At 38.9% G+C, this 22,434-nt stretch overlaps 1 non-coding gene across 1 annotated transcript; it reads right to left on the reverse strand.

Moving 5' to 3' along the window:
• Positions 1 to 20,092: 20,092 nt before the first annotated feature.
• trnaa-ugc (transfer RNA alanine (anticodon UGC)) lies at positions 20,093 to 20,164 on the reverse strand. The gene has a single exon. It is a non-coding gene; the product is annotated as a tRNA-Ala (tRNA).
• Between the last annotated feature and the right edge of the window lie 2,270 nt (positions 20,165 to 22,434).

A 22,434-nucleotide genomic window follows, 5' to 3' on the forward strand; every position in this document is an offset into this window, starting at 1 on the left:
GCCACTCCTATTTGGCATTTTAGTTATGGAGGCGAGAAGACGCCCCCCCCCCCTCTCTGGATGCCTGATTTGCCGCCATCTTTAACCGCTTCGTGTCCAAATCGCAGTAGCTACGCGTACGAAATAAAGTTCATCCCAGCTACAAAACATATATATTTTTGTGGTAAGAGGGAGCAAAACATCAGTATTTACTGCTATTAATTACTGTACGATTTATAGTTGAAATCTGAGCCTAAATATAAAGTTAAAATCTCAACAAAGCAATGTAGGAAATACAGAGAAAATAAATCCTTTCTGACATCTAAAATCAGTTTCGATCAAGGTCTCTAAAACGAACAAGAAAAAGAGGATTTTCGGAGGGCAATTACGCTGTATTTATATAGAATAAGTGATTTATGAGCAATCTAATTTCTTGTTCGTTTAAAACAGTGAAATGTCAGCTGAAAAAATCGCACCAGAAACAGCACTCTCTCTGCCTGTCATAGACGTTCAGGAAAGGCTGAATGAAGTCATGGTGATCAATAATAACAGTTGTAGGACAAGAAACAAAAGATAGTGAAAACTTAAGATTTTTAAGGCTAAAACTCAAAGTCATTCTACAAATTAAGGCAAATGAAAATTCAGGACGTTAAAGTGCTAGAGGTGTAAAAAAATACAAAAATGCACATGAATAAAAAGTTTTAGAAATGGAGCAAACAGAAAAAAAGCCATGCCTACAGTGCAGAAGAGGGATGCAGGAACACTTGCTTAGATATACAAAAAAATCACAAAAAGGTGTATGTTACAAAAGAACATGTAAACATGTACATCAATTTCCCTTCGCGATCAATACTTATCTATAAACATGAAACAGAGTGAGGAATCAGAAATTAGCATGCATAAAAAACAGCAATTCTGTCAGTGAGCCCTAAATGAATTAATAGCAACTATGGTTTCATGGAGGGCTTCTCAGATAGTTGGGCATTTAGGTAAACTGCCAGGTGAAAGGACTTGTAAACATATTTTGTTAAAGCAAGTCAGTTTTTTCCGCAACACATAAAAGACATTTTTCCAAGAAAGTTTAGCCTTTGTCACTAATGAAACCACTAAATAAAGACATAAATATAGAAATCTTAAGATGTGTTTTATTTAATGTTGGTAGCAGGATGAACTGTCAGGTTGAGCTAAGTGTATATTTTGTCGCAGAGTTGCTATAAGATGTTAACAGTGAAAAGGGTATTTAGAAATGAGTTATTTCAAGATGAAAATTTTCAGAATAATTGCAAATCTAGCAGGATAGAGAAAGCACAGAAAACTGGCAGTTAGATTGATCAGATTAGTATGAAAAGTCATTTAGCAAAGGGAATGAGAAGAGTGACAAACTAGTATACTTGTATACTATACATGATCAGGGAAAATCTGATCATGTTTCCCTATAACACTAATAAAAAACTTTATTTTATATATTACCATTAAAGGTGGCATCTCAAAGCAATACAGTAGATGTAAAAACAGATAAAAGGACCACAGATTACAAAGTAAATGCATATAAGAAAGACAAGCAGTTAGAGGTGCTACCAAAATTAGAAAATGAAGCAGATACAGACACTAAGTCTTCTGAAAAGAAAGGTTCTGAGGTTAGATTTAAATGCACTCAGGGTACGTGACTGATATCACTGGGAATACAAATTGAGAGCTCTGGGGTGCAGCTAGAGAAGACCCTGTCACCCACAGAATGTAGATGTTCTTGAGGACAGCTAGAAGACCAGAGTCAGACGGACAAAGGTGGGGGAGTAGACAGATAATAAGCCATATACTGTAGGTACAGAATGAGGATGAGGAATTTGAAGTTGACTCGAAACCTGATAGGTAACCAGTGCAAGGACTTGAAAACAGGTGTAATGCATCCCTAATAGGATTCTCGCTGTCATATTCTGAACATATTGAAGATTGCTCAGTGGGATTTAATTTCCCCAGTGAACAGGATGTGCATTTATAAATTCTAGGGAAAAAAAGCCTTTCTTAATTTCTCTAGTTCTTAGTTTCTCTAGTTCCCTTTAAAATAAACTATTATCCCACAATGCAGAGTATTAAATGGCCAGTATTAACACATGATATTTGTGATTTAAAGAAATTAACACAAGCAGCTTTTGGGGATTTAAGTGTTGGCTGAGTTATTGCAGGATAAAAGACTAGAGATGTTGGTAAGAAGAAGATAATTTTGGGAAAGCTAAGGAATGCACTGATAACAAGAACACTTCCTAATGGGGTTAGGCATACTTTTGGTGAAGATGATGAAGTTAACAGACTGTATGTTTACATAAATACTAAAATGAGGATTGTATTTTAGATTTTGTGCAGTTACTAGCATTGAACTGTGTGTTGGATGCACATGAATTGAAGGAATGGGCAAACATAGCTGATGTGGATCCACAGAGCCAGCATATTAAAATGTTTATAATTAGAGGTAATTTGTTTAAATAACTAGGTATGGATACTGATGTGCAAGAGAGGTGAAAAGGCCAGCACTATAAAATATTTTATTCTCAGTGAGATGCTGCCATTTCATAGTGGGTTTCTAACACTGTGTATAGTTCCATCTATTTCTAATCTCTTTATCCAGTACAGAGGATTTGGAGCCTATCCCAGTAAGCAACGGACACAAGGCAGAATACACCCTGGACATAGCGCCAGTAAATCATAGGACAGACAGACACAAACACACACACACCAGGGCCAGTTTTCCCATAAACCAATTAACTTACCAGTATGTTTTGGAGTGCGAGAGGGAGTCATATCACACATATGGAGAAAAACCATGTAACCCAGAGAGAACATGCAAACCCCACACACACAGGATGGCAGGAATTGAATCTAGGACCCCAGTGCTCCAAGATAGCAATGCTAACCACTTTGCCACCATTATAAATGGATGGATATCTTAGTTATCTTTCTAGTTCACAGGTTTGCATGCATAATTAATTTTGAAAGGCGCTGAGACATCAGGTACTACTGTTGTATTTATGAAAAAGAAACAAAACAAAAAGCATACTAACAACTGTGCCATCCTACTCTTTAGTTAATACAATTTATTATTTATAAACAGTTAACATTGTTAGCAAAATATTTTGAATTATATTTAACCCCATTTCTTCTTTAGTTTTGTATTTAACTTATTATATGATAGTCAGATTTAATGTATATTTGAACAATGAAAATATATTTTTACAAGATGCGGGGGAAAGTGACACAACTTATTACAGTGCTAAATTTAATATTGATTGCTAATAGTTTATGCTAACACCTAACTGTCTTAATTAGGTGTAATTAAAACAGTGAACTAAGTGTAACATACCATTCAGAAATACAATCGAGAATAGTTTTGTGGTGTTTGTATGGATGAAACGTTTCTAAAATGTATAACGTAACAAAATTAAAGACGATTAAATTCTGTAATCTTTCCAATTGTAATGTCATTAGACAGAACAAGAAGTTTCTGCTTTGTCTAAGGATGGTATCAAAAAGTAGTCTAGGTGGTGAGAAAGCTGTGCTTAATGATAATTAAATGACTTAAAAGTAAAAAGAGATGGTTCATATTGCTTGATTAATTTTAAAAACTAAGTTATAAATGCAGACGCGATCGCTGCCATAAGCGCTCCAGGCAGTAGAACGTTCGTTCTGTACTGCTGCGCTCCGCGCCTCCTCCCTCTCGGTGCCGCGCCCCTCTCTGACGGAGCGCAGTGGGCGGTACGCTATTTTCAGAGCCTCTGATTGGGAAAAAAAGACCTGCTGATGAGTTTCACACAACAGGAAGAGAAAAGAATGGGATTTTTTCTCTTCGAAACGTGCGTTGTCTTTATGAAATTCGTGTATTTTAAACGTTTAATTAAGAAGTAAAAACCTTACAGCGTACACAGAGATTCTGAGCTGATCACGAGGAAGAAAAATCACCCATTTTTCGCCCATAAAAAGTGGTTTTTAACTCTCGAAACCCATTTTTATAGGTTTTAAAGTTGTGCAATGTCTAAGTTAAGCAGGAACACATCATTATATCTCATTTTTATTTCTTTTTAAAAAAATTTAAAAATCGTTTGCCCAGCCTACTGGTAGTGCAGCTGAACTGAGCCCCACAAGACCATTAAAACACACCTGAGACTGACCAGATCCACTGACACTGACACCAACATACCATTAAAACACACCTGAGACTGACTAGATCCACTGACACTGACACCAACATACCATTTAAATACACCTGAAACTGACCAGATCCACTGACACTGACACCAAAATACCATTAAAACACACCTGAAACTGACACCAACATACCATTTAAACACACCTGAAACTGACCAGATCCACTGACACTGACACCAACATACCATTTAAACACACCTGAAACTGACCAGATCCACTGACACTGACACCAACATACCATTAAAACACACCTGAGACTGACCAGATCCACTGACACTGACACCAACATACCATTAAAACACACCTGAAACTGACCAGATCCACTGACACTGACACCAACATACCATTTAAACACACCTGAAACTGACCAGATCCACTGACACTGACACCAACATACCATTAAAACACACCTGAGACTGACCAGATCCACTGACACTGACACCAACATACCATTAAAACACACCTGAGACTGACCAGATCCACTGACACTGACACCAACATACCATTTAAACACACCTGAGACTGACCAGATCCACTGACACTGACACCAACATACCATTTAAACACACCTGAGACTGACCAGATCCACTGACACTGACACCAACATACCATTTAAACAGACCTGAAACTGACCAGATCCACTGACACTGACACCAACATACCATTTAAGTACACCTGAGACTGACCAGATCCACTGACACTGACACCAAAATACCATTAAAACACACTTGAGACTGACCAGATCCACTGACACTGACACCAACATACCATTAAAACACACTTGAGACTGACCAGATCCACTGACACTGACACCAACATACCATTAAAACACACCTGAGACTGACCAGATCCACTGACACTGACACCAACATACCATTTAAACACACCTGAGACTGACCAGATCCACTGACACTGACACCAAAATACCATTAAAACACCTGAAAATGAAAAGGCATTTCACCCAACAGCACAGTGGAACCACAGTAGATTGTTACTTCACCAGTGCTAAAACAGTAAAGGCGCAGTGAAGTAGATACAAACTCACTGAGCACAGCCTGCCTGTTTAAACTGAACAACACTGAAGTGCCTGGAGACAGAGGATGAGCTACGGGCTCAGTGAGACTGCATAAACACAGAGGAAACACAGAAACAAGACACACCAATCATATTAAATATACAGTGCCTTGCGAAAGTATTCGGCCCCCTTGAACTTTTCAACCTTTTGCCACATTTCAGGCTTCAAACATAAAGATATAAATTTTTTATTTTATGTGAAGAATCACCAACAAGTGGGACACAATTGTGAAGTGGAACGAAATCTATTGGATTTTTAAAACTTTTTTAACTAATAAAAAAATGAAAAGTGGGGCGTGCAAAATTATTCGGCCCCTTTACTTTCAGTGCAGCAAACTCACTCCAGAAGTTCAGCGAGGATCTCTGAATGATCCAATGTTGTCCTAAATGACTGATGGTGATAAATAGAATCCACCTGTGTGTAATCAAGTCTCTGTATAAATGCACCTGCTCTGTGATAGTCTCAAGGTTCTGTTGAAAGCGCAGAGAGCATCATGAAGACCAAGGAACACACCAGGCAGGTCCGTAATACTGTTGTGGAGAAGTTTAAAGCCGGATTTGGATACAAAAAGATTTCCCAAGCTTCAAACATCCCAAGGAGCACTGTGCAAGCGATCATCTTGAAATGGAAGAAGTATCAGACCACTGCAAATCTACCAAGACCTGGCCGTCCCTCTAAACTTTCAGCTCAGACAAGGAGAAGACTGATCAGAGATGCAGCCAAGAGGCCCATGATCACTCTGGATGAACTGCAGAGAACTACAGCTGAGGTGGGAGAGTCTGTCCATAGGACAACAATCAGTCTTACACTGCACAAATCTGGCCTTTATGGAAGAGTGGCAAGAAGAAAGCCATTTCTCAAAGATATCCATAAAAAGTATCGTCTAAAGTTTGCCACAAGCCACCTGGGAGACACCCCAAACATGTGAAAGAAGGTGCTCTGGTCAGATGAAACCAAAATCGAACTTTTTGCCCACAATGCAAAACGATATGTTTGGCGTAAAAGCAACACAGCTCATCACCCTCAACACACCATCCCCACTGTCAAACATGGTGGTGGCAGCATCATGGTTTGGGCCTGCTTTTCTTCAGCAGGGACAGGGAAGATGGTTAAAATTGAGGGGAAGATGGATGCAGCCAAATACAGGACCATTCTGGATGAAAACCTGTTGGAGTCTGCAAAAGACCTGAAACTGGGACGGAGATTTATCTTCCAACAAGACAATGATCCCAAACATACAGCAAAATCTACAAAGGAATGGTTCACAAATAAACGTATCCAGGTGTTTGAATGGCCAAGTCAAAGTCCAGACCTGAATCCAATCGAGAATCTGTGGAAAGAGCTAAAAACTGCTGTTCACAAACGCTCTCCATCCAACCTCACTGAGCTCGAACTGTTTTGCAAGGAAGAATGGGCAAGAATTTCAGTCTCTCGATGTGCAAAACTGATAGAGACATACCCCAAGCGACTTGCAGCTGTAATCGCAGCAAAAGGTGGCTCTACAAAGTATTAACGCAAGGGGGCCGAATAATTTTGCACGCCCCACTTTTCATTTTTTTATTAGTTAAAAAAGTTTCAAAACTCCAATAGATTTCGTTCCACTTCACAATTGTGTCCCACTTGTTGGTGATTCTTCACATAAAATAAAAAATTTATATCTTTATGTTTGAAGCCTGAAATGTGGCAAAAGGTTGAAAAGTTCAAGGGGGCCGAATACTTTCGCAAGGCACTGTATTATGTTTATAACGTATCTTGCTTTGAATTATTATTATCATCATATTATCAATACTAGATTTTAATTATTTTAATTTTAATTTAATTGATCATGATGATGGACTCTAGATCAGTGAAGGAGTTTTCATTGTCCTCAAGCTGGAGCCTGGAGAGAGTCTCTGTCTCTTACCTGAACACCTCACTCCAGCATCATAGGCATGAGAGTAGCCATACTGTTTCACTCCACGTTTTTGACAGTCCCTCAGCGCAGCCTCTGACCCCGTGCAGGAAACCCCACTCAGCAGGACTGATCCAGACCCTGGGCCGAAGTGAGCTCCTCCTGGTGCTGAAACAGCAGATCCACAGCCCAGCTGTCTGCACACCACTGAAGCAGCATCCAGATCCCAGCCAGAGTGTAGTACTGTCCCCCACTCTCCACCATGATACACCTCCACTGTCCCCTCACAGGGACTGGCACCATTCACCAGCCTCACATCAGCACTGCCTGCAGAGAGAGAGAAACAATCCCTATCACCATGTCTACAGGATATTTTTATATTAAGACATTTTAGAAACACACTTGGTATTTTTATTTTGTTTTACCTGTTTGATTGGATTGCTAGTCCCTCCAATGGTGAACAAGAGACAGTGGAGTGACAGGAAGTCCACCAGCAGCCATCTCACCTCTCCTTCCACACACCTGTGTCCAGATCCTGTTATATATCTCTCTGTCCATATCACTGTGTGACTGCAGAGGGCTGTTCTGCTGTGGTTGCTACAGTGGTCAGTGGCTGTAATGATGGTGTTCCTGTGTTTCTAGAAAATGTGGTCTGTATAGTGGTCAGTGGCTGTAATGATTGTGTTCCTGTGTTTCTGGGAGCTGTGGTCAGTACAGTGGACAGTGGGTGTAATGAGTGTGTTCCTTTGTTTCTGGAATCTGTGGTCAGTACAGTGGACAGTGGGTGTAATGAGTGTGTTCCTTTGTTTCTGGGAGCTGTGGTCAGTACAGTGGACAGTGGCTGTAATGACTGTTTTCCTGGGTTTCTGGAAGCTCTGATCAGTACAGTGGACATTGGCTGTAATGACCATGTTCCTGTGTTTCTAGAAGCTGTGGTCAATACAGTGGACAGTGGCTGTGGTGTCAGAAGGCTGAATCACTGAAACCTGGTTTGGTGTATCTGGGTCTCAGGCCCCACATGTACTTAACAGTGGACACTGACTGCATGTCTGTATCAATTAAGAGATTTAAACACTAATAAGTCTTTTCAACATTCTACTTTGAAAATAAGTTATGAAATCCAAAACAGAATCAATAGAAATATTTTCTTAACAGATGGGTGCTTCACAACTTGTGCTGAAATATGTGAAGTGTAATGCTGCAGAAAGATGGAAAATCTGCAGCAGGAGATATAATTGAAACCCAGGCACAGGACTTTGAGCTATTTCAGAGTTTGAATGATCAGGGAGTAGCAGATCGAATGCAGGCTGCTGGGCTGAATGAAAAAGGTGAGCAGAAAGAAAAAATAAAGAGGGAAGCCCGTCTCTCAGCTGAAATAAAGAAAAGAAAGGCTGGAGAGTCAGCGAGGAAAAGGAAAGAATTAAAACAGAGAAAATATTTCAGGATTGAAGAGTGAGAAATTAAAATAACCGAGTGATAAACTTGACTATGAGAGGAATGCGATCGCTAGGTTCACAAGGTTTTGCTCTAATGATGGAGATTCGGTGTTCTGAACAGTTTCAAATAAAGAGGTGATTAGTGTAACTGGGATCCTGAATGAAAGACTGAAGGTTTAATTGAAAGACGTCCTGACCCAGTCTGAATGACAGGGTGAGCGCTCGAGGGAATGTTGCTGTGGACGTGAGTCAGTCCCAGCCCAGACTGTATGTGAAGTGTGTATACTTACTGTCCAGGGCACATTTACAGTAACTAGATTTGTTCTTTTTGATTAAATTTTCAATCACCTTCAGTTTGGAGTGTGAAATATTTTTTTCCATTACACACTATATGCTACAATTCATTTAAATACTACTTTTTATTCCTATATTTTTTTGCTATGCTTACATGATAAATATGTGAACAATGTGTTTAATCTTTTACCTCTCAAGATCTTAGTACATAATTCACAGATTGAATTATAGTTGCACTTAATAATATATTCTAGAATCACAGTGCACAGGTTGTTTTTATTAATCTTTTTTTTTTTAAATTCCATAATGTAAGAAAAATTATCCCTATCATTAGTGATCTAAGACTAACAAACAACAATTCATTTAGCTGTGAAGTATCAGTCAAATGCAGAATAAACATGGAACAAGAATTAAACCTTTATCTCTTCAAAATGAAGGACTTCCAGGTCAAATACACATTTCTCAAATAAAACTCCAGTCTAAACAGATCCCAAACTTTTGTTTAAAGTTGAAAAAACTACAAGATTTGCCTCAGGACTCCTGTGTTGTTACTGGACATTGTTGTCTAAAAGCACCCAGTACGGATTCAGGTCAGAAAACACACTGCAATACAAATACCTACAGTACCACCTGAATCTGACTGTTATAACAAATAAACACAACTATATGTCTTGTCCTCAATCATGTTACAATGTTAGATCCTTCTGTAATATAATTACCAAAGTATCTAAAACTACTGTAATCATTCTCAAAAATAACCATGGATCAAAAATATTTTAATACATTTACCTTCAGTACTCTTATTTGTATTAGCACATTCACCTGCAATAGTTACTAATATTATTTGTTAATCGGAAACGTGCCTTAAATATACTTTTATCTCTGATCACCTGTCTGTAATAGTTCTTTGCACTAAAATTGTCACCTTCTCTCAAAATATTTTTTAATAACATTTCCATAATGTTATAATGTTATTATTATTAATGTTACTTTAATAATACAGTAAATACAAAATGTGTCAATAGTAATCATACTGGAGTCTCAATAATACTCTAGTATTTAATAACACACTTATCTCAGTTAAAATATTAGTCTTAAAATACTCCAGTGTTTAATAACACATCCGTTAATTACTTTAATAAAACATATTAATTCATCAGTGTGTAAAATAAAATATCAGTCCGATCAATACAACAGTGTTTTAAAACACACTGATCTCTGTTAATACACTAGTCTGTTTTTATACCTGTTAGAGAGGGCAGAATTGAGCACAATGAAATAAACAACCCCTGGTAAATATTTTGAAGATGTTGTATTATTGTTAAAACATTTGTATTCCTTTTTGTTTGCAAATGGGAAAATTTCCACAAGTCCTAGGACATGACCCAAATTACAGCCCAAATTTTGTATTTTATTATTGTGGTAATAGATAAGGGATTGTCAAGTTGTACAACATTTTTGATAAGGTTGCTAAATATCTACAATATTAATAGTTATAATAATTATATGTTAGTATTTAAAAAACATTATCCTTAGTCTGTGTTGTGTGTAATAGTGTATAACTGAATATAAAACTATTAATTCAGCATTAATAGAAAATAGATTAAAAAACATATAAGCTGAATTAATATTATGATTAATTGTGGAGGTGAAATTCTTGTTAATACTGCAAAATGTCTATTATTTTTCCTTATTTATAGCACCAGAATAAAATCAATTATAATTTTAAGGAATATCCATAAAGCTGAGTTTTAAATTAAACAGAAAAGCGCTTCTGCATGCTGTGGTCACTACGGCAGGCAGTGGCTGTAATGACTGTAGAACCTCAGATGGCTGGTCCTGGGTTCCAGGAGACTGTGGTCACTATACTGGACACTGTACTAACTCTGTGGCTTCCAAGTCCTGGGACCAGTGTTTCTGTGTTACTGGGACCTGTGGTCACAACAGTGGTCAGAGGCTGACAGGTACTTCACATGTTGTGCTGAAATGTGTGTGAGGTGTATATTCCCATTGTCTGTATGTGAATTGTTGACAATGATTTTCTAGCCTTTACCTGCCAACATCTAAACTTAACACATGATCATCAGATTAAATTATATTAAAGAACAACATTTTTCAAAAATACCAGACAGGTTTAACATATAGGCACAGATACATTTATTATGATGTTGTCCTGAGCAAACTTGCTCAAAAATCTAAACTTGAGTCCTGTGATTACAAATTATTTTTTTAAATATTGCATTTGTATGATAACATGTAATTAAATATTTAATTTGTATAACTCATACTTATATAATTGCATTTGATAATAATTTCAGATTTCGAATGTAGTCAAAAACAATAAAGCATTCTTATTAAAACTTCACAATTTACAAAAAAAACCTGTCATTAGATAACTAACCTAAAAACACAAAATAAGTTATTTAGCTGTTAAATAATAGACAAATCCTGTATAAACACAAAACACAACTACCATTTTTTTAATTCTTGCTGTAATGCCACAATGTCTTGTAGTTGTTAAATTATTAATGTTACACCTCAGTTTCTGTTGAGACCCCAGTTAATAATAATACACCTACAATACTAAGAATTTCCACAATTGTGTTAATATTTTTCATTTTATAACTTATAAAGCAATAAAGAATGTAACTTTTATCAGCCTGTCCTTTTCAATGTGAAAACAAGCAAACCTGGTCTTTATGAACCAGGTAATACATATATCAGTTTTATTTTAATACTATAAAAATACAAGAGCTAATTGTCCTATGACTGAAAATGTTTTACATTTTCAAAATGTAATTGTAAGTCTTTAAAATGAAGAATTCACACTCATAACTTCCTATCATATTGGAACACATATTCTTATAACACCTAGAGGAACTACTTGTTTTCACAGCAACTGAATATCACACAGCCTAACGATAGAAACCTGGACTGTCTGAATACACCAAAGATATAATGGCAGCATTAAAACTCCAGTCTTAATTCTCTAGCATGAACATTTTAGGTGGTAAGAACATATTTACTGTATATCTATTAATACATCAGTCTGTAATAATTTAATATCAGTCACAATAATAATTCACTATTTAAAAACGCGTGTATCTCTATTAATGCACCAGTCTGTAATAAGACAATACAGAGGAGTCAGAATTGAACACAATAAAATAATAAACAACCCAGGGTATTTCTGAATCATCCTGTATAATATGATATTATTCTAGAAACATTTTTTATTGCTCACACTTTTTTTGTTTTCGAGTAAAGGAAGACTTTTTCACATGTCACAGCATATCACTCAAATTATCACTTATATATAAAGTTTATTATTACAGTAACAAGTAAGTTAAATAACTTTTTAAAGATTTTATACACTCCATGTTTTCACAAATTATCAATAGAGGGTGATAATGGCCAGCTTCTGCTCTATCCATCTATAACATTATTGTTATATAATGTTTAGAAATCTTAAGAATATTTTTAGAAAATCCAATAAATATTAAAAGCAACTAATTCAATTTAGACACAGCTAATTATATTTCCTTACTTACAGACCAAGATAAAATACAGTTATAATATTTTTGATGAATACCCACAAAGCTGAATGTAAAATGAACATTTAAAAAATGTTCAACCCACTTATTGCTCCATTTCCATCAAAACTTTACTTAATTTAATTCCAGTTGTTGTCTGTCTGTCTGGACAGGAGAAGACTGGTCACTTACTGGCTGAGCTGTGCAGCACCAGGACAGCGAGAGAGAAGATGGACAGGCAGCTCTCCATTGTCATCAGGACAGAGCGCAGCTGAGACCCCTGTATTCACCCCTGAGCCCACAGGGCAACTGAGCTGCTGCTCCGCACCCCAGACCCCCAGTAACAACACAGCCCCCCGCCCCGCCAATCACACACAGCACTGCCTTTTCAGACTGACAGCAGGAACCTCTCACACAGGCGGGATGGCCAATCACACAGGGCCCTTTCAGTCTTCTCCATATATATCAGAGACACATCACTGTTTCCTCTCCCTGAAGACACTCCCAGCAGCGCGGAGGAGAGGAGAGACAGGAGCAGCTCTGTGTCTCACTGGAGGAAACACAGATACAGATACAGACAGCAGGGCTGCAGGTGCTGCAGGGGCAGGAAGAGATCAGATATTAAACTAAAAAAAATGTAGACAAGTATTATATTTTTAAATCAGTATCAAGATAATCAATTATGCATATATGGTCCTGTAATTCTTGCTGTCTGTATCAGGAAGTGTCTAGAACGTGGTCCTGTCTTGCTGTCCGTGTCAGGCAGTGTCCAATGATTGGTGTCCTTCAGTGATTCACAGAGTTGTTGTGTCTCCAGACAGTAATGTCTTCTGGTCATGGTCAAGGGCAGTGTGAGGAGAGCCTGTGCTCAAGGTGGCAGTGAGGTCACTCAGGTCAGCACAGGAATACAGAGACAAGGTGGACTGAAGAAGAACTGGCTGTCCTGTGACTGTGATCAATAATTTAAATGAAAAAAAAGAAAAGCCCAGCAGTGATTGTCCCCTCTGTACTGAGCCTGGTGGACAGGAGCTCTTCCAGTTGAGTCCCTCAGACCCTGAGTCTGTCTCTGCACAGCTCCAGTCCACACAGATGTTCCAACCCCTCCAGTTGTGACCCCAGTGTCTCTCTGTGTGGAGCCGACTGCATGACTGAGACTCTCTAACAGCACAGTGGAGCTGAACTGATACTGATACACTGATACACCACCAGTCTGAACAGTGTGAGGGCACAGCTCACATCCTCTTCCTTATTATTATAGGTAGTAGGAGCAGCAGTAGGAGCAGCAGTAAGATATAAGTAGTAGCAGTAGTATCAGTGGCAGCAGCAGTTGTGGTAGCAGTAGTAGTATTACTGTAGCAGTTATGCTGTATTTAAACTCTCCTGTTCAATATAGCAGAGGTCTTGTGTTACAGCTTCACCATAATAGCTGCAGCATCAGGAGCCACAGAGCAGGAGTCAGTTTCAAATTAGAAAAAGCAACAAAATAATAAAAAAAAAGTTCAGTCCTTGTTAATACAGTGGTGATTTAAGGCAGAGCTGTACTGGAGCCTCAGGTCAGACTCTGCAGTGAGTCTGTGGTTTGTGCTCCTCCGAGCTCTTCCAGCACAGGAAGCCAGGTTGTACTGTGAGGCTGTGGGTGTCAGTGTGATGAGGCAGCTGAGAGCTGAGCTGTACAGAGAGACACACAGGGAGCCCAGTGTTCAGAGCTCCAGTGCTGCACAGGGAGACACAGGAGAGCCCAGTGTTCAGAGCTCTAGTGCTGCACAGGGAGACACAGGAGAGCCCAGTGTTCAGAGCTCCAGTGCTGCACAGGGAGACACAGGAGAGCCCAGTGTTCAGAGCTCTAGTGCTGCACAGGGAGACACAGGAGAGCCCAGTGTTCAGAGCTCTAGTGCTGCACAGGGAGACACAGGAGAGTCCAATGTTCAGAGCTCTACAGGGTGACAGGTCCTCTCCCCACACAGCTCTCTCTGTGTGTCTCTCAGGGCTGAACAGGAGGGGCTGTTCCTGTCAGAATGGAGGCTGACTCTCAAAGCTCCAGTGTCAGTATGAGGAGACGCTCTCAGACCTGACTGCTGCCAGAGCCTCTGAGCCTGAGTGGCCATGAGCACTGAGCTCCTCAGCAGCTGAGAAAAGCCTCCTGTCTCCTGTGCTCACAGTGTGGTTGAACACCTGCACTGTCTTCCTGCTCCTTCTCTTCTCTCTCCCCTTTCCTGACTCTCTCGCTGCGTGTGCTCTTATCTGTCCATCTCTCTCTCCTCTTCTCTCACTCTGACAGTCTGTGCAGAGTATCTGAAGGGGATGTAACATTGCTTGGCAAAGGAAAAGACTTCTCAGAGGCAGAATAAAAAAACGTATCTCCTCTCAGTCAGATTCACAGCTCAGACTCACACACAGAGCTCTGGGTCCCTCAGTACTTTACCCAAACTCCTCCCTCCTGAACAGACAGAAGCTCATCTCCATCCTTCTCTTTATCCCGACAATTCAGAACCAGAGAACATTGAGACAATCAGTGCTGCTACATGAATAATATCAGACAGAACAGCCTGGACTCAGGTCACATCTCCCCCTTTTCTCCTTCCTCACAGCCTCTTAGAGACAGAAGTGTTTGACTGAAAATTGAGCAATATGTGATTATCTCTTATTATTATTTTTTACTGATTTAATGAACAGCAGTATTGCTACTCTTATAAGTGTAATATGATTATCAGCAGAAGCAGACCGATTGTCTTGTCTACAATAGTGACCAGTTGACCAGTCTGTAGCTCTGAGCAGTGGGACTCAGATCACACAGAAGACCTGTCTGTGTGTTATTCCACACCAGCCCTGGGATACAGTGTCTCCCACACGTCTCTCACGGAGTCTTATATACAGTTAAACAGAGTCTGATAACAGTGATACAGTTAATTAAATCATCAAACTGGCTGAGGAACTGAGAGCTCGAGTGGAAATAAAACCAGGAGATGCTCTTCAACCTCCAGGATCAGGAGTCTGATCCTCCTGGATTCTGTTCTGTGGAGATTCGTGTAAAACGCTTAAAAGCACTTATTACAGGGACTTGTGCCCTTTCTCTTCTGCTCTACGGGAGTATGCTATACAACGCATTAGTCTGTGAAGTAAGCTATTTTTTTGTTTCATAAATTGTATTTATGAATTTGTATTTAGCGCCAAGTCACTGTGCACTGCTAGGTATCTCGCCTTCGTCACAAAGAGCGGTGTGACGTCACGGACAGCAACTAATACTAATATTGTCTTCATGTTAATATTAGTGTAAGTACAATCGGTAGTTTTAACATTAATGCTAGTGTTCATGTGAGTATTAATGATGATAGTGCTACTGATTGTTTTAATACTAGTTTTCCTGTTAATATTAATGATAATTATATAGATAAGGTTAGATTTTTTACACTAGTAGTCATGTTAGTTTTAGTGATAGCATTACTGTTATTATTAGTATTATAAGTGTAGTAGTATTTTGTGTCAGTGGTGGTGATGATGATAGTGTAAGTCTTAGTGATAGTGTTACTGTTGCGATATAATTGGTATTTGTATTAGTGTTATTTATAGTGTATTTGTAGTTATGAGTGTATGTGTTTGTGAGTGTGTGGTGTTTGTGAGGAGTGTGTGGTGTCTGTCAGTGTGTGAATTTGTGTTTGTGAGTGTGTGGATGTGTGTCTATAAGTATTCGTAGTGTCTATGTGTGTGTCTGTGAGTCTGTGTAGTGTCTGTGTGTGAGTGTGTGGGTGTATATCTGTCAGTGTGTGTGAGTGTGTGTGTAGGTGGACTTGGGCTCCACTCGTGTGTCTGATAGAAGTGACCCATCAACAGGTGTTGAGGTCCAGAGCTGTTTGCGAATGGAATCACTTTCTAGAGTCCAGACCCACATCCACAGATCTGTGAGTGCCCTGTTTTTATCACTATTACTAGTAATGACAGCAGTAGTAGTAGCAGGAGTATTAGTATCAGAATTAGTATAAGAATCTGATGTCATGGTGGTAGTAGTAGTAACAGTAGTAGTATTAGCAGCAGAAGCAGTAACAACAGTGGCAGTTGGATTATCCAAGCAGTTACTTCAGAAACTACGGTTTTACACATTTATACTCTACTTTTCTATGCTTAATGTGACCTTGCAACCAACAAAATTCAAGAGAAAAATTTTGGAAAAATAATTGAAACTAATAAACCTACAACACCCTGGTGAACCCCCCCAACCAATACTTTGTGGAAGATCCTTTTGCATTTATTACAGCAGTAAGTGTTTGTGAATAAGTCTCCATGAGCTTTGCACACCTGGACTTTGCAATTTACTCTGTAGACAAGCAAATCTGTTCAAGGAAGAAACTCAGTTTAGTGAACTACTGGTGAATTCAGCACAGGTTTTGTCATCACTTGTCAGGATGGCTGAGTGGTCTAAGGTGTCAGACATGAGAACTGATGTCTTTCATCTTGGTTGGGTGTTCTGGTCTCCAAATGGAAACATGGGATTAAATCCCACTTTGACAGCTACTTTTTTATTTTGTGTGTATTGTTCCTGTCTTATTGTGCTGACAATGACAATAGGAGGAAAACAGAGAAACCGTTTATCAAGAACATGATGGGCAGGAAAATGCTTCGTCAACACTTAAATGTGATTAGCAGAAAGGAACTTTTAGATGGGCTACAATTTCTGCCTTAAGAACTTTTTGAGCTGTCTGTAAGTGAAGAAAGATTTCCGGTAAGGTATGCATTCAAAAGTCAAAGACCGAAATATAAAAGCAGCAACACTGTGATTTGTGAGTGTTCTGTACTGTTAAAATCCACGGGTTTCCATGCTTCTTGGATTTCTTAGCCCAAGAAATGATTCCTGTTTCATTTTCTATTCGCAAGCTCGATTTCCATCACGCTCCTCAAACCTCAAAACCGAATAACAAACGCTAATCAAAGTTGCACAAGGGCTACACTACTTTGCCCCGTCTAAATACCATTATGTGAAATTAAGAAACAGCAGTATTTTGACAAAGTGCGGTCTTCAAACAGTAAACGCTCAAGTGTTTCTATTTACTTGTGAGCAGACCAACCTTGATTTAGGAAAGCCTTTGCTCGCCCCTTGCTTTAACAACGATATCAGAATCGAGCCCCAAAGTGGTAAGAAAGCTGAATTACACAAAGCACATAAGACATTGGGTTGTCACTGTACGCTATCACGTCTTGCTTGCACTGTCCTACTAAAAGAATAGAGGGATCAGAAAGGACACAAACAAACCTTGAATCCACAATTCTGAACTTAAGGGTCACCAGCTATACCGACTGCACCTCTCTTGCTCCTCTACTACAACAGTAATATTACTAGCGTTGATTGAACATGGTATAGTAGGCTGACAGCTGAAACACATGGCTCACAACCAGTGACAGTATCATCACCAGATATCGCTGCAGCATATTGGTTTGGGAGCAGGAGTAAATATCCCATGGAAACATGTATGCCTCCATTAACATTGTATAGTAGGTGGACTTTTGGGCTATGAGGGTTCAAACCCTGTCCGTGCTTCTTCATTCTACACCACATTTCTTTATCTAAGTCTTCAAATTACTTGGCAAAACATTGGTTCTTGTTACTCTTTCTCTTAAGCGGAAGATTGGTAGTTCAAGCCCACCTAGAGGAGCACGTCTTGTGATTCCCATGTAAGCATAATATCTGCTCAAACTCGATTATTGTTCTCAGTGACACTTAAAACATCTTGATATCTGCAAGAAATGCAAATATTGTGCACGTTTAAAGCTACAAGAAGTAATCAATTTAGTTCTTAAGTGAATATGATCTGGAATGCTCAATAATGACCAACATCAGCAGCTTCCAAGAAATTAATTTGAATTTCATACTCATCTTGCATTCTCAGCTATAATACTTCAGAATTACAGTGCAGATTTGGTGGAGAACTTCGCAAGCATTATTAGGTTTGGACTGTACAATTGTATTTTAATATCTTGGTATATGTACCTTCATTTTAATATACATGTAACCATAAATGCTGTTAAGTATATTGTACTTTTGTTGTACTTTTTAAAACATTTTACCTGAGGACGCAAGGGGACTGTTATATCTTCTGATACATGCAAGACATCTGTAAAAGAAAGTGACATTTTAATAAAATTGGTGATTAAAAGAAAACCACAACTTATTGATATTATCCCTCAATATCGAAGATCAATTGAAGGATTTGAAGAAACTATCAAAGAAACAACAGCAATACCAGATGATTTGGGTTTTGAACCAATGATTACACCTCAATAATCAATTCGTCCTCAAAAAAAGAAGAGACAGGCATGTTTTGAGCCTCATAATTCTGGATCCACAAGAAACGTGTTTTGGGTGTACTTATAACTTCCATCGAAGAGAGATCTCATCAGTTGCATGCAATTGAAACTTTCGACTTTTTGGATGGTATTAAAAATATTTTTTAAAAAGAAAATAAACAATTTTCCAACGAAGATCTCACGAAGGATTGCCAGGATCTATTCTTAGCGTTTGGTAGTGATAACACTGCTGATATTGATGGAGTAGAAACGTACGATGCATTGACAGCTTTTCTGAACCGAGAAGTCCTAGAATGCCACCTATAAAAGAGTTAGGATTCATACCAAGAAATACTTTTTGTTTTCCACCCAGAAGGCTGCTATTGCATTACATATCTTGTGAACATTACCAGTTTTGGTAGCTTTTGGGCGCGATTTTCCAAAACCAAAACTAATACAATTATTTAAGATGCACCATGTCCAAAAATTGTAAATTGAGACTAGTATTACTACAGAAAAAAATATTTAACTGAAATATTAATAAGACTATGTAAGTATAAAAAGTAGAACAATTCAATTCATATAACTTATTTTTTATTCTTATTAGAAATGGGCTCACACACCGGAAGACACTAACGTTTATCTTCGTTAGAGTGTGTGAATAACAGTTTAACCCAAAATGTTTGTAATTGTGATCTTGTTAAAATGCAAAAAATCGTCTATCAGCAGTAAGAAATTATTAAGAAAGTAAGAAATTGTTTTATTACACAAACTGTAAGACGTGCAGAGAGTTTACAGTTCGTGTCCTTCGCTTTGTCTTAACTTAAGCGTTCAGGATCCAAGCCCGTGTGCGGATGGTTGTGTTTCTTGAATCTCTTGTTATCATCAAAAGTTGTTGTTTAGTCCTTCAGTACTTTCTCGAGTTGTACCATGGAAATTTTATACGATTAATACTTTTCATGCTCTTTTGCATTTTCATTCACATACGGAAAAAGATCAAAGTGTCCTTATGGCTGTGCTCCACATCTACACGAGAGCACCTGTAACAGTACAGGACACGGAGTGAGGAATTCGCGCAGCTTTCAGTTTAGTGCGGAGCCCAGAGGGAGGACTCACTCGCTGAATGATCTCTCAAGAAATCCCGGGTGAGATTTAACAGGTGATTTCTTCAACAGCCACGACAAGTGTGGAGACGTTCTCTGGATTTCCTGAATATGACGTTAAATTAGTTCAAATCATTTGTTGTAGTTAACAGAACTAAATGCTTTGGAGGTACATTTAAAACAGCAGAGCAACACTGTAGCACTTTGTGTGTGACTGAACTTAATTGCGTAAACCTGGCTCTCTATGAACACCGACAAAGAGTTCTCACTCAACAGAAGATTGCGATGTGAGCACAATAATATAAAGCACGTGGAGATGCCAGGGATTGAACCCGGGACCTCATACATGCAAAGCATGCACTCTACCACTGAGCTACATCCCCAATGGTGTGTGCTCATGGAGAATGCCTGTAAATTCATGGGAATGAAGAAATAAGGAAGGAAAAATAATCGCATTGAAGCTTCCAGAGACTGGGCAAAAACGAATCAGTTATTTTTATATCCAGTCACACGGGCGACGGTGGTTAATTCCTCGACGGGGGAGTGCTTTTTTACCTCCTTACTCTACTGTCTTTCAATTCTGTTTTCTTTGAAAGCTTTTTGCATCTTTTAAGTGCTCTCGGTTAAACTACGCATAGAACAACAGCAGTACTGATGATTTTCATGGACCGATGCACACTTCTTCTGTACAACTCCAGTGATAAAGCCCTGTCTGTAAATATTGTAGAAGAACGAAAAAGGGCGAAACAACACTCCAACCACAGGAATGGTAACCGGAAGGATCGTGTTCTTATTTAATATGTCATTTTGAGATTTCTTGTCAACGCAGACAGGCATTAGAGCTGAACAAATAATTTATAGTGGTGGTTGTAAACATGGAACATGTTATTTCTATACTAGGAAGAAAGGAGCAGACTCTTAAACTCTTTAACTCTTAAGTTAAAAGAGACAAAAACGACACCTAATCACAGCTAACATTAATTAAAATGACATCACAACAAAAGAGCGGAGCCTTGAGTGAATCAAATTCGTTTTCATTGAATGTCTGTGTCTTCATCACTTTGACCGGGGTAAAGTTAGCTTGAAGTTCGAAAACGGTTTTGGCACGCCTGTAGCGTTTTTATAAAACAATTGCTTTGTATATACAATTGCTCTGTGTATAAAGTACAGATGCAGCGATTCAAAGTGCGCGGTACAGACACGAACCGGAGGTAATTGGCTACGGCGTCGCGCATCGTGACGCAAGATGACGCGGGGTACCGCGGTATGTGATTGGTTGACCGACAGGGGCACTCGTGGTCCGTTGGTCTGTCGTAGAAAGATTTACAGTAAACGTCTTTACTGTGCCCGTTGTAGTATTGAATATTCATATGGAATTTTACCACTGAAGGGAAATCTTAGTAGTTGAGCATAAAAAGAATAGGAGCATATTGCAACGCGTGTGAAGGCCATAAACGATATTAATTTTGGAACATAAACATACAGTATATGGCTGGTCTCGGTACTTTAAAGAAAACATACACGAAACATTTCTGTATGAACCAGCTTAGAGGGCTAAAGACAGCTTGTGTTTAAATTGAGTGTAAGGTAATTTATGCTTCTAAAGTCATGGTCAGCATTTATTATTGTACTGTGCTGTAAACTTGTTCTGTGCCTAATTACATTATTTTATAGCTTTATCAAATCTGTACATTGTCTGTCTATAATGTTTCTGTAGTGCTTTTTCAGCTCTCAGCATGTGACCGTGCTGGTGGCGCTGTGGGTTAGGTTCTTGACTCCCATGTCTCATGGTCTGTGATTGAATTTGTCCCTGTTGTTAAGTGTTAATGTGTTGTTAAGTGTGAATTTGTACCTGTTTCCCTGAGGTCTGGCTTTTTTTCTGGAAAACCATAACTCTGGTCTTGTCCAGATTGACTGTCGGCGCCCAGGTCTGACAGTGCTGCTCCAGCAGTGCCAGGTTCTGGTGCAGCCTCTGTTCTGTGAGCGACAGCGGGACCAGGTCGTCTGCAAAGAGCAGGAACTCGATTTCCATAATTAATGCAGATCAGTAAATCAAGGGACAAAACAACTATTGCACCCGGGTCCTCAATGGGCTTTGACGTGCTAATGCGTTGGTTTAACAGTCCGGGTGTGGCAAGCCTCTAATGTCTCCCGACTTCGGCAAAAGGCACCTGCCTTTCATTGGAAGACAATGAACATTCTAGCCGTACATGTGAATATAGCATAAATCCAGAGGGTCCAGAGGCAAAAGTGCCTTGCCTTGCAATCTCCGGGAAACCATTAGTAGCATGGTGAATCGGAGATTCTCAACCCTTACTTCGTGCGACTGGAAAAGAATTTGTGATCAGATCAACGAAATGCTTCGTAGAAGGAGGCGCTCTTTTCCTCTAGTCTAACAGTCTGTCCACAAACAAAACATTCCTGTTAGACAAGAGGAATTGAAAAAAAAACAATTACTTTTGTCAATGGAAACCGGTGTGTGTGTCTCTCTCTGCTGGATGTCCCTCTCACTCTCTGCTGAATGATTAAAAGCATTTTATTAAAAACGCATTTGCGTTTGTCTGGTATTAACTTTGGTCCCTTTTAACTGTTTTTCCATCTACTGTATTGCTTTGAGATGCCACTTTTAAAGGTGATATGTAAAATAAAGTTT

The sequence above is a fragment of the Lepisosteus platostomus genome, chromosome 5 (genome assembly GCF_059453375.1).
Source record: "Lepisosteus platostomus isolate fLepPlt1 chromosome 5, fLepPlt1.hap1, whole genome shotgun sequence".
Lineage (NCBI taxonomy): Eukaryota > Metazoa > Chordata > Actinopteri > Semionotiformes > Lepisosteidae > Lepisosteus > Lepisosteus platostomus.